The sequence below is a fragment of the Amphiura filiformis genome, chromosome 15 (assembly GCF_039555335.1).
Source record: "Amphiura filiformis chromosome 15, Afil_fr2py, whole genome shotgun sequence".
NCBI lineage: Eukaryota > Metazoa > Echinodermata > Ophiuroidea > Amphilepidida > Amphiuridae > Amphiura > Amphiura filiformis.
The window spans coordinates 9524423-9538669 of NC_092642.1; positions in this window are offsets into that span (position 1 = coordinate 9524423).

Genomic DNA, 14247 nt, shown 5'->3' on the forward strand with positions numbered 1-14247 from the left:
CTCATGGTTCACCGTTGTTCACCCGGGTAATGTACGATTTAGGCGTACGTCATTTTGTTAGTGTTTACCCAAAATGCTGAATGAAATAATATTTATTGTAATATGCCTAACTGCTGGGAAGGGTTCCTAGCAAGGTAAAGTGAAAGAAACCCCAATGGCTATTTTGTCCGTTTAAAATAGAGTTCTATGGCCGACTTAAAGTCATGACGTAATTTTGTTATTTATTAATTAATTTTTAGCAGAATTAATAACATAAAAATGGGCTGTGCCCGTTTCATGAAGAATAACGATCGATCTTACCCTTGATTTAACAGGCCTGTCAATTTCTTGGAATTGTTTGATATGAAAGGAGGGTATGATGTTTTTTGTATTAGTTTAAGTATTTCCTAGCCTCTCTTAGCCACAGGGTTGTGTTGGCTACAAAAGACACAGAGTATACCTTAGGATAAACTGGCATGAGTGCGCCGACCCCACTGTTTTCAACATTTCAGGATTGTTTCTGGACGTGTGACAAGAATGAGTGTATAGATGACTAGGGGGGAAGCTTAGGCCAAAAAAAAAAAAAGGTTTGTCTCAAAGCTGACGAGAAATTTAAAAACAAATGCGAAATGCGATTTTTTTTCCCCGACTTTGTGCACCTGGTTCCGAATTTGGAAAGCCAAATCATGCAACTTGAACTTCATTTGCAAAATCACCTCAAAATTATTTTTGTGACTACGGAGCTTAATTTTCATTGCTAGATTATTTATTGACCTTGAAACATCGTCAATATAGTTCACATATTATTTTAAAGATGCTATAATTAAATTCAACAAAACATCAAGTTTTCATAATACTCTCGCTTGAAAATGGAAAATTAATCAGTTGTCATTATTTCCTATGCACCGTGTAAACAACCACTTTCACTAATTTTATTTACTTTCTGTCTCATACTTGTTGTAAAAATCAACCCTAAATATTAAAAAATGCTCTACATAAATCATGAATGCATGAAAACATTTTATTTTGGAATTTTTGAAGGATTATGATGTGAGAAAATAAAGTCCAATTCAGTAAAAAAATAAACTTTACGACCGTGGACAAGTCCAAGATGGCCGCCTACATAAATAACACACATGGCCTGGCTGGCGAGATTCTTCTTCTTCTTCTTCCTTATAAGTGCCTCCCTCATATGTATGAGTATTGTCGCACTGCGTACAGACAAGCTGTATAGATGAGTGTATTTTGAAGTACAGTCAACGTGACCGGGATGATCCCCTGCTCTTTTCGAATAGCCTGTGACGTTCTTTAACGTGCACACTACATTAATGTGAGAAAATATGCATGTACACGGGACCGACAGCTTTAAGTGCCCTCCGAAGCACTAAGCAAGTAGAGTGAAGTGTCTTGCTCAAGGACACAAAGAGCCGGACCTGGGATTCGAACCCTTGACCCTTGGGTTCACAGTCCTATGCCTTAACCGCTAGGCCACGCTCTCCTCTTAAGACAGGTAGGCGTCAAATAAATTGAAAATAAAATAGTTTGCATGTCATTTCTTTCAGAGAAATGGACATTTGTATCAACAATATTCCCAAAATTCTATTTAGTGAAGGTAAGGCTAAAATTCCACCCAAAAATAGGAGAAAATAGAAGTTTTTTACAACTCAAGTGAGACTACTTTTTTTAGCTTTTTGGGAAGGTCGGTGCCGAATATTGGAGACCTTGACGTGAATTCACTGTTATGGTAATTTTGGTAATTTTTCACCCAAAAAAGGGTGGGACTATACTCGCGTCAGTACCGGTATTTTGAGAAAAAAGTCTGATTTTCGCCGATTTTTTTTCTGGAAAAAACTAAAAAAAAAAAAAAAAATTTCGCATTTGTTTTTTGTTAAATCGTAGGATTTTTACAAACGCGCGCGTCAGCTTTGAGACAAACCTTTTTTTTTTTTTTGGCCTTACTTATTTGTGTCTTCTATACTATCCATCATATACCCTAGGCCCTGCATAACGAAACTCAACAATATTCAATATCAAAGCAACATCCTCACTACAATATGCCCCCAAAACAGAACTCCCACCCCACATAATCGCAAAATTGATTACAAAGCTTCATTCCATGAAGCATTTCTCTCAGATTTGATCATCTTCTACTCTTCCCTAAAAAATCATTATAATACCAAATCTAATCACCATGGAATTCACCATATCCCGTCCAGCTCACATTGGGCGCCCCATTCCTTTTTTAAAGGAATTTTTATTATGATTTATTTCGAAAAGTTTTCACTTTGGCAAAAAGTCGTGAAAGAAAAGTTGCTAAACACTGTCAGACCTAACAGAAATTTTTAGTAAAGCGATGAAAAAATATTTTTCATTGTCTACTTTTATTCAATTTTGCCCGATTTACAGCAAGAAATCTGGATCAAGGCGAATATTCCTAATGACTTTTGATGGGATAATCTATTTACAGTAAGGGGTGTTTGAACATCAGTGATACCAGCCACCCTTTATTATTTTGGCAAAATGACCATTTGGTCGAGTCAGTCACTTTTTTCTTGACAATTTAGTTCCCCCCCCCCAATATTTCAAGATGGATAGACGGTAGGTAGCCTAATGCAGGGTTCGATTTTTGCTGGCAAGCGAATTATGGCATCACATCAACTTGTTGGTGGCTATTTTATTGCTGCGCGCATGACAGTTGATGCTGGAGTACGAGCGTCTTTAATTTCTTAATATGTTACTTATAATTAGCCTTGTTGCACTTAGGGAATTAATTTTTGAATTTAATAATTCGTTTTGAGATAATAATAAAAACTAGACTTAGCTGTGGTCTAAGACCACGAACACAGCCGTGTTGTGACCCTTTAATGACCTTTGATCCCAAAATATATGAAAACCCCATAGACATTGGCTAATGTCAATGTATGCGCACGTGGCATTACTTTGCCATGTTATTTGTGGCAGATGGGGCATTTTGAAAGTTTTTCGTCTCAGACCGGAAGTGACCGCTTAATGAACTTTGACTCCAAATCTGTGTACCCCCATAGACACTGGGTAGCCTGAATCCTTCCAGACCCAGAATTGCGGCGCCTTTTATTACCCACAATCCTTCACGTTGCCTTATTCAGGGCCTGAATTAAGTAACACTAAAAATTTTGGTGCACTTTTTTTGCCTGGAGCACGAAATCGCTCCACGAGCATGCGCAGTAGGAAACTTTTTCTCATAGTCTCCACACCGCCAGTTTTGTTCCGATCAAACCATGCTGGCTGAGGACCGGGTCGAAGAGACTATGTCATGAATAAGTAATGAGCTTACGTCATGGCTTGCATATTATTGTCAAAGTCAGGACAATCATGTTATCTGCAGCCAGCGGTATATGGACAGCATTAATAATGGATTTTTGCGGGGAATATTGGAAAAGCAACAGTTTAAGTAAATGTTTTGGTTTTAATTTACTTTCATTGCCACAATCATTATCATTCCTTAATATTCTTCTTATTATCATTATTATTAAAGTGGACCTTTTTTCCCAAGGGGTGGTTGTGAAAAGTGGACTGACTTTCCACTGTTGGCAGGGCACCCTTTTTAAAGGGTGCCACTTGGAAATTTGGAAAATCCTTAAAAGGGTGGGGGTTTAAACTTTGTTGGTAAAAAGGGTGGATTGATATAAAGGGTGGGAGTAAAATAAAAAGGGTGGGAGTGCCAGCTTACAATATATTTTCATTGAATGATAAAATCATCCTACTTTCCAGGAATAAGTGCCAAACCACAAGAATAAGTGCCAAACCACTGCTAGCAAACCATATTGCAAATTAAAATTCCATTTGATGCATGTTTACATCCACTAGGTTATCGTGTGATGATAGGTGCAGAATTTGGCGTACGTGATTTACTTAGAACCAAATTGCCTGTGACTTCATCAATGTACATACAAATAGGGGAAAAAGCAAAAAGTGGTGGGGGTCAGGAATTTTCAGTATAAAGGGTGCCTCAGTAAAAAGTGGTGGGGGTCAGGAATTTTCAATATAAAGGGTGCCTCAATAAAAAGGGTGGGGTAAAATAAAAAGGGTGGGGTCAAACCCCACTGCCAAGTATGCTTTCTTCCTAAAATTTGGACCTTTTTTTAGACCAAAAAAGCGTAAAAAAATTGATTTTTGGCTCGTTACGCTCACAAATTGTGATATTTTGGGACTTTAAAAAAAAAAAAAATACTTTTGCAAAATTAATTTTTCACTTCTTTAAAAAAAGAAAACCAATCACAAAAAGCTGTTCTCTCGACTCATAATTTTGAACTGATTCCCCAGAAAAAAATCCTACTATTTTCAACCAGGGATATGTTGTTTCATATCAGTCCCCATTTCTACAAAACTGATAGCAGAATTTTGCCCTATGCCTTCATAAGGTTTCTAAAACTATACCAAGCAACCGCAAACAAGTTTGACAGAATGTCGGGTTTATATAACGGGCATTCAACGTTTTAACAACAAAAAATCAAGAACTTAAAAAAAATATTTACAAATATTTTGACAACATTTTAAAATGTTTTTCTTTTTTGGTAGAGTTTTTCATATAAACACGTCTTCATGACCTTTATATATAAAACCAGATATTTGAATGTTCTTAGGGAGCCCGGTTAGGGAGTGTTCATAAATTCTTTGGTGGGGGTGTAAATGTAGCTAAATGTGGGGGATCAAAAAATATTGTGTCCTTAAAAGGGGACAAAACCAGTCCTTAATAGCGGAGGGGGTAACAAAATTGAGGGTAAAAGTCCGGGGTAAGATGTACCAGAAGGCATGCACATTTTAATTCTTTTAATGAAAAATTGTGTTTCATTTTATAAATTCTAACATTTACAAGTTTGTGTTTTTTACGGAAAAATTATCACCGAATACATCAAATATTGATTAGTCCTGAAAACACACAGATACCGGCACATGTTATATTTCTTTTCATTTTATTTTTCTAACACATGACTGATACAAAAAGGATAACAACTTGATATGGTCAATATGATTTAAACAAACATCAATTTATTTTAATTGAAAAATACACTAAGAAAAGTTGCATTAATAAAAAATAAATAAAAAATTGGAGGAAATAAAACTGCTTTTAACATGAAGTACCTGATATCCAGATTACTCAGTTTACTTATTTTTGAAAGTTGCCACGTCCCCAACTTTTGTCCAATCTGCAACCCTAATAAACTATGACCAAAGAGGCCTAGCCAATTCTGAACACCTTTTCATGAAATTGTACATCACTCATCACTGTCAGGGCCTAGATTTCAACGAGCATCACAGAATCGATTCTCGTAATGATTCTTGTAAGATTCAAAAGTGCGAGAATCAAAATCTCTCATTGTATCATACAGGAAGTGCAGTGACTAGGATGGATTTTGATTCTTGCAAACCAAGGCGAAATCTAGGTTTCACCTGTGCTGATTTATACAGAGCCCTCGAAGTGACATGGAAGAAAAAAACGGGGTCTGAGATAGCCTTGAGATAGTAACTCGGGGTTCAAGATAGTAATTTGAGGCCCGACTTAGTAACTCGGGGTCTAAGATAGTAACTTGGGGCCCAACTTAGTAACTCGTGCTCCCCAAACTACTAGTCAGGGCCCCAATTTACTATCTCGGACCCGAGTTACTCTTGGACCCGAGTTACTAAGCCGGACCTCGATTTTTTTCTTCCATGTCACTTTGGGGGCTCCGTAGTCAGTGCAGTTGAAATTGCTGCTTTTGGAAGTAAGGCATTTTGTGATTGTGATCCACAGCATCATCCCCCCCCCCCCACTTTTCTCAAAAAAGATTTTTATACCACTGAAACCTCTGGCTACATAATGTTTATGTACAAAGAATTTCTTGCAGATTAATTTGTTTAGCAGAAATATCATGAAATTTGAATTATGTTCTGGCACACCAGAACAAAATTACAACAAATAATCATGCATACCTCGCAAATGCAAAATCGGAATCAACGGCAATTTTGGGAATAACCTTTTTTTTTTTTTTTATCTACCTAAAAATGATATAAAAAGAGGATGCTAGGATCACTAAAATTGAAAATTAACATTATCTAATTATTGTCCACTGTTTAATACATACAGGTACATGTATAACCTACACCACATCCCTCTCTTCTAGGTTATTTATTATTTATTTATTACGTATAATTCATAGTCTGTAAAATGGGTACATACGAGGGTCATTCAAAAAGTTCTACCTGTTGGGTCATAACTTTTGTTCTGTTAAATGTAGCTACTTGAAAAGTTGCATACATATAGCTTGTAATAATAAAAATTCATGTCAAGACCATTTCCAGATTTTTGTAGGTGACCTGAAAAACACCGTAAGATATGGTACACCGGAAACGGTGACGCATCTTTGGATATTGCACTTCAAAACATGCGTGCAGCCAATGTACGAACTTCCCTCTTTATGCAAAAAAATCATATTAGTAACATTATAAATTTTGAATGAATATACACCTTACAGTCCAAAACATCACCGGTGACTGAAAAAGTAAAATTTTGATGGACAGAAATTACCCAGAATTCCACTTTTTGGAGGGATATCTTGTAACATCTCAGGTAATGATAATCAGCATAGTGTCCATTCGTGCAGCGTCACTTTTCTAGCTGCGCTTTTAGATAAAATACAAAAGTTAAAGCTACTATAACACATTTTTCAGTCAAAAAAGTAAATTTAATTCCCTTTGTGATCTATTGTGGTATTTTATTCCAAAGCAAGCGATATAATGCCACCATTTTACACCATGTTTTATTAAAGTCAATATCTTCATAAACTGTGTTTGTGGTCATTTATACTAATTTTATTATACTGGCTATTTGTTCTATTAGTTTTGTCCATCATTTTCAGTTTGTGGCAACCTTTTAACCAGTACATATAATTTTATAATTATTCTTGTGTTTTATACAGTTTTTACTGTATAACATGACCAAATGGAATAATTATGGGATCTTTAACACACTGTACTTGAGATGCCTTTGTAAATATTGTACATATTTTGACCGTTTCCGGAGAACCATATCTTACTGTGGTTTTCAGGTCACCAACAAAAATCTGGAAATGGTCTTGACATGAATTTTTCACCACCTGTAGGTGACATTACGAACTATATGTATGCACATTTTCAAGTAGCTACCTTTAACAAAACAAAAGTTATGACCCAACAGGTAGAACTTTTTGAATGACCCTCGTACAAAAGTCATACGTAGCTTAACAGGGTAAGGGGACAGTTATTGGCAAGTTAAAAATGGGCGAGTAAGAGCGAGAGAAAATGGCGAGTCAGATAAGTTTTTAAACTATCCCCTGGTCCCTGCAGAGGTTAAAGATTGATCCCTGCTGAGAATACGGGAAGTCTCGCCATTGAGTTAAGATTTTTTGGCAGACGAGTTACGACAAGTCCCATCGATGAGTTAAAATTGACGGCAAGTCCCATCAGCAAGTTATGGCAAGTCTTATCAGCAAGTTAAGATTACAATTTGATTTAGGGTAAAATGGATTTTTTCTCATCATCATGAACAAAAAAAAAAAAAAAAATATTAAATTTGTGTAAATCGTGGAACATTCAACTACGCTTGTTACTCCGCAACTAATCATGCTAACTACACGCGCGTACAATGCTACTCTACGCGTCCATATTAGCGAGGCTATCTGCGCACAACTGCTTACTACGCACAGCCACGCAAAGAGTATGTTCCACGATGTACAGAAATTTGTCTATAGTGAAAGCCATTTTCCATTCATCATAACGGCATTCCTGTAACTCTCTTACAGGACTTGATAGTGTTGCTGTAGCTCGCCCGATTTGATCGTGTTGTCGTAAATCGCCATTTGGACTTGATGGCTTTGCCGTAACTCGCTGGTGGGACTTTGATGGCTTTGTCGTAACTCATCTTTAGCTTACCTTGTGGGGGTAATTGAAAAAAACCCACCCTAATCTCTGTGGGGGGGGGGGGGGAAAACTTGCCTTTTCTTTAACTTGCCTTTTTTAACTTCGCCTTTTTTTAACTCGCCTTTTTTTTAACTCGCCTTTTTTTAACTCGCCTAGTTACCACTGTGTCCAGTATTTGTTGACTTAATTGTAGTCCACATTATCATATATATATTATGAGTTCCACTGTGGTAAAACATGTTCCAAATTAACAGTGATGGCTAGTGGCTACCAGCTAGTTAGTGCACTATTAAACCTAATTGATAGGTAGGCGTAGGCCGTAACAGCCATATGTGACAATGTCTTTTTCTGTCAATAGTTTTCCCCTCGAAGTTAAATTCGCTTGATTTTTAGTTGAAGTGCCAAAATTCTATGGCACAGGTGATTGCTATGGAGCATTTACCTGTCTCTTGCTTAAGCTTGTTGCTGCAGGTGGTTCCTTCCAATAAGTTCATATTTCATCTGTAAAGAAAAATAACCAAAATATCAATTAAAATATTTAGATTTTAATATTGAACAACCTACAGATCCCCAAAAGTGACATAGAAAGAAAGAATATCTTTGGGCCTGAATTAGTAGCACAGGCCTGACCAGGGTTGTCACCAGGACCCAAATAGTACTGGTTAAAATATTGAAGGCAAAGCGTAGCGAGCGAAGCTCTCGCGCCTCGCACTATCTTTTTAGTTGAACGCTAGGGATCGGGGAATAGGCTTTGAGGGTACCACCCCCCTAAAAAAAATTTTCTTCCTCTTTTTATGATGAAATATCATTATCCACTTCCGAAATGTAAAAAAAAAAATGTAAAAAAACCCGATTTAGTGAGTGCCAGACGGCCCAGTCCAGCGTGGTGACAACCCTGGGCCTGACTATAAATAAGGGGCCCATGCTACTAAGTCAGATACTATCTTGGGGCTTGAAGTTACTATCTTGGGGCCTGAGTTACTATAGTCAGGCCTTATGGCCTAATCCTTTCATCAACCAATATATCAGTTACTCATGGACTGTCTTTTGGAACTTGAAGGAGAGCAATAAATAGCTCTTCATGAGCCTTCAAGGAGAGCCGTTTCACATGTCAAACATCACTCTCCTATATCAGATTTAAGGGTACTACACCCCTGGCCAATTTAGTGCCTAATTTTGCATTTTTCTCAAAATTATAGCACATTTGATACAAGTAAGATATGTATATTATAGGGGCAAGGAGTACAACTACGGTACTGCAATGAAAATTCAGCAACTCAAGGCAAGTAGTTATTGATTTATTGATCAAATACTGGTTTTCCCTCATTTTTGACTGTAACTCCACAACTGTTGTTTGTGCTGAAATAAAATTTCCAGTGCAGTAGTTGTAGTCCTTGCCCCTATAATATACATATCTTACTTGTCACAAATGCACTATAATTTTTGAGAAAAATGCAAAAATAGGCACAAAATTGGGCAGGGGTGTAGTACCCCTTAAGGAGAGCAGCAGATAGCAATGCTCTCACTCTCCTCAAAAGGCAGTCCCTGGTTAATCATAGTACATGTACATACCAGCTTTTTGTTGTACCAGTACTGTTGAGTTCATCACTATACATTCTGATTAAAAGCCACCATCTCCTGAAAACAGTTGCTGCAACGTAACTGTACAGTTCACATCAAGTTAACATCACTGGTATCACCTACATGTAGTTGGGAAAATTCAAGAAACAAAATATTAAAATGGAGAAACGTTTTACTAGAACAAACATGTTTCACTGTGCCTCCAGGTTTCTGAAATTGGGCTTCTCCATGCTGCAAGCCCCAGAGTTACATGGGAGGCCTAAGTACGGTACCAATTCAAAATATATTTTTGGAAATTGTTTTACCATTTATTTGCACACAAAAAGTAAACTGCGGATTTACTACGCACCTTTTAGATAAAAATTTGATCATTGTTTCTGTGTGTGACTAGTATGGCATGCGAGTTGTGTTGGAGATCAATGGTGGTGCATCCGTAGTGTACGTACGTAGCACACGTATTGCAATTTGGCATTTTGCCCATTCATGCCTAAAGGCTAAACTATGATCAGTTCATCATCATGTGTGAGATGGGAGTCAGGACTAACTATAAAAAAATTTTCCGCTTTACAAATGTCAAATTCCGCTTTTTTCCGCCTTGTAAATTTTGCGATAAAAAATTTTCACAAAAAAAGTCTTACGCCTTAACATTGGAGATTATCAATTTTCTTTTTTAAGCTTTTTTCAGTTCATTTGTTTCTTTTTTTGGCAAAACTGCTTTTTCTGTGTTTCTTCCCAAATTTTGTGATTGTCCAACGCGGAAAAAAATTCTGGTCGGGAACAGGACTCATTGTGGTCTATCGTGGATTGCGTACAGAGCTGGCGCAGCACCTTTTTGGGTGGAAATTAAGTAAAATAAAGTCCCAACTCATGCTCGCGTAAATTCACATACATTGTAAGCGTGCGCCAGTCACGCATTACGCACAAATAGCATTTGATTTAAGCATTGCTTGTGACCACCTGCATGGCAGTGCGTGCATGCCATTCTACATACGTATATCAATACCATGTTGTTTCTTGTTACAAGTCTTATTTGTTCCACCTTATAAAAAAACGAACAACAAAGATCATGTTGTCCGCCCGGGGTTGTCTGCGTCCGAATTTAAATGCATGAATGTCACTCTGCTCAAAAGGCAGTCCCTGGTTACTCATTGTACATACCAGCTTTTTGTTGCACCAGTAGTACTGTTGAGTTCATCACTATACATTCTCATTAAGCCACCATCTCCTGAAAGCAGTTGCTGCAACTGTACAGTTCACATCAAGTTGACATCAATATCACCTAGTTGGGGAAATTAAAGAAATAATATCTTAAAATGGAGAAAAGTTTTACAAGAGGGGCCTCTAGACTTCTCGCGTAGAATTCACATAATCATGCGCCAGTCCTGCATTACACAACGCACAACTAGCGTAAAGCATTCATACACTCCTATCAAAGCAGCCAATCAGAAAAGTATGAAACATGCATTGATTGTGTATATTGTGCACTCTGCGTACTACGGCAGTGTTTCGATATCATGCATGTTTGTGTCACATAGGATTGATTCATTTTTCGGGCGGGTTTATATTTGGTTCTAATTTCCAACATTTTTAGTGATAATTTGTTATATAAAAAAAGTTAAAATCATGTGTTTTTTTCTTGTCGTGTATGACATGCGCTTATTTTGGGGGGGCTTTGGGGGCGCCAGCCCCCCAGGGAAAAATCAGGGGCAGCGAAATTGAAGGGGCTGCAAAAACAGGGTGGCAAAAACAAAAACAATGGGGGTGGCAAAAAGAATTAATAAATAAAAAGGGCAGAAAATTTTGATATAAGCATACAAATTTTTGAAAAAATGTTGCTATACATCACAATGTGTTGCTTTTAGGGCGCTAGCACCTGAAATCTTTTTTTTTTTGCTCTTCACTTTTTCAAACAACCGGAAAAAAAAATGGGTCAACCTTTTCGGGCTGTTGAGGAAGGGGTGGCAAAATTTAATTTTCTTCAGCCCCCCGGGGTTGGGGCGGCCACGGTACGCCACTGTATGAAATAGATTAATAAACACATATTACTTAGGCCCTATTGCTCGAGAAATTAGGCAAAATAATGCACTTGCGCTGATGTCGATTCGGCTAATTTTGTCTCCCCCTTCAGGGCTCATGCATTATACGCACCAACATCAGCGCACATGCATTATTTTGTCTCCCCTTCGGGGCTTGTGCATTAGATGCATCAACATCAGCGCATATGCATTATTGTGTCTAATTTCTCGAGCAATAAGTAATACGCATTCATAATTACCTATAATTATTGCGCCCCAGGCCTTGCCGTTTGACTTTGAGGTGAGCGATCACTCTCGCTCGACACCGCCGCCCCAATTTCTAGTGAGCGATTTTCCACTCGCCATGGACACTAAATATTACTCGCTGCGAATCTCACAAAATCAGCCAGCGTATTAAGTGTTTAAAACGATTTAGAAAGGTACAAATATTAGTGCCTTTCGCGTGCATTTGAACGTAAATTTTAAAACCGAAACTCTATTTGTTAAAAATACCCCAATATTCGCAATAAGTGTATTGTGAAAATTCAACCATTCGCATACCATCATGCTAGCGAGTGATTAACCACTCGGCTTTAAAATCTAGACAGCAAGGCCTGGCGCTCAACTGCGTGCAATCGTGCATGCCATATCAAATCAATTGTCATTGATACAGGTTGTTTATTATGACTGATGTTTTTTCGTGGCCTGATCCTGGGCCTGGCCTAGCCTACAATATCAGAGTGAATCAGTCATGAGTCACGACACTGCTCTTGTTTACGGTGTAAAAGATGGCCTTATAAACCATGCACATTATACGTGAAAATAATTGAAATAACTTCAGCTTTTATACTTACATTGTTTACCACCAGTGCCACTGCACCGCACCGTGAATGCCGAGGCTGTGCATAGCCATAGTCAGTGCATCCATGTCACTGTGGTCTGAGCGGGGTCTGTGGCGACGATCTTTCCTTCTCAAAATCAAGTTAAATATTGCGATCTGACGGTGTGCAATGGACTCAATATGTTACAAAACCACAAAAGTTTCACCATGATGACTAAAAATCGTAAAAACTTGATTATTTTGGTTTAAAAATGGGAAAATTGTAGAAACTACTAATGGCGGACGCAACAGAATTTTTTTTTTAAACATCGGCTACCAAATTTGCTGGCAAAGAGGTTTATTCCCTGCATCGGTACTCAGCTGTTTGTTTTCAAGCTCGCTTTATGTATAGCGAACAAAAGCTACCCAAATCAGCCAAATGTTGGGCTTCAATCAGGGTTCCGTTTGTCTTTATATTCCCATGGTAGCATAATGAACGAAGAATGGGGCCATAGTAGCTGAAAGCAATGACGTAATCAAAATCTACTAAATATTCATATTTTAGCATTTTTTCACTGCACCAATATTGGATTGCTGAACGATTCAGTCCTCACCATCAGCACAACCCGATGACCGTGCGTAGATGTTGAAGGACTTGGAGGATTTAGTCTAGACACTGGGTAATAACAATGCATGTGTGTAAGTGGCATAACTGTCCTGCGTAATTTGTGGGAGAAGATGTATTTTAAAGGTATTTCGTTTTATACCGGAAATGACCCCTTAATGACCTTTGACCCCAAATAAAAAATACCACATATACATTGGTTAAACACAATTCAATAGTGAACATACCATCACTCTCCTATGTTTTTCTTAGCTAATAAAATTTTTTGAAAATATTTCGATTTATACCGGAAGTGGCCCCTTAATGACCTTTGACCCCAAATCTGTGTACACCACATTGACACTGGGTAATAACAATGCATATGTGCAAGTGGTGTCACTGTCCTACGTAATTTGTGGGAGAAGATGCATTTTAAAGGTATTTCGTTTTATTCCGGAAGCGACCCTTAATGACCTTTGACCCCAAATAAAAAATACCACATATACATTGGGTAACTGCAACTCATATGTGAACATACCGTTACTGTCCTATGTTTTTCTTAGCAAATAAAAATTTTTGAAGGTTTTTCGTTTTATACCGGAAGTGACCCCTTAATGACCTTTGACCCCAAATCTGTGTACACCCCATAGACACTGGGTAATAACAATACATGTGTGCAAGTGGCGTCACTGTCCTACATAATCTGTGGAAGAAGATGCATTTTAAAGGTATTTCGTTTTATACCGGAAGTGACCCCTTAATGAGATTTGACCCCAAATAAAAAAAAATACCACATATACATTGGGTGACTGCAGATCATGTGTGAACATATCGTTACTGTCCCATGTTTTACTTAGCTAATAAAAAAAATGGAAGGTATTTCGTTTTATACCGGAAGTGACCCCTTAATGACCTTTGACCCCAAATCTGTGTACACCCCATAGACACTGGGTAATAATAATGCATGTGTGCAAGTAGCGTCTCTGTCCCACATAATTTGTGGAAGAAGATGCATTTTAAATGTATCTTTTTATACCGGAAGTGACCCCTTAATGAGCTTTGACCCCAATTAAAAAAAATACCACATATACATTGGGTGACTGCAGATCATATGTGAACATTCCGTTACTGTGCTATGTTTTACTTAGCTAATAAAAATTTGTGAAGGTTTTTCGTTTTATACCGGAAGTGACCCCTTAATGACCTTTGACCCCAAATCTGTGTACACCACATAGACACTGGGTAATAACAATCCATGTGTGCAAGTGGGGTCGCTGTCCTACGTAAGGTGTGGGAGAAGATGCATTTTTAGTTGAAATCACGTTTTTGACCCT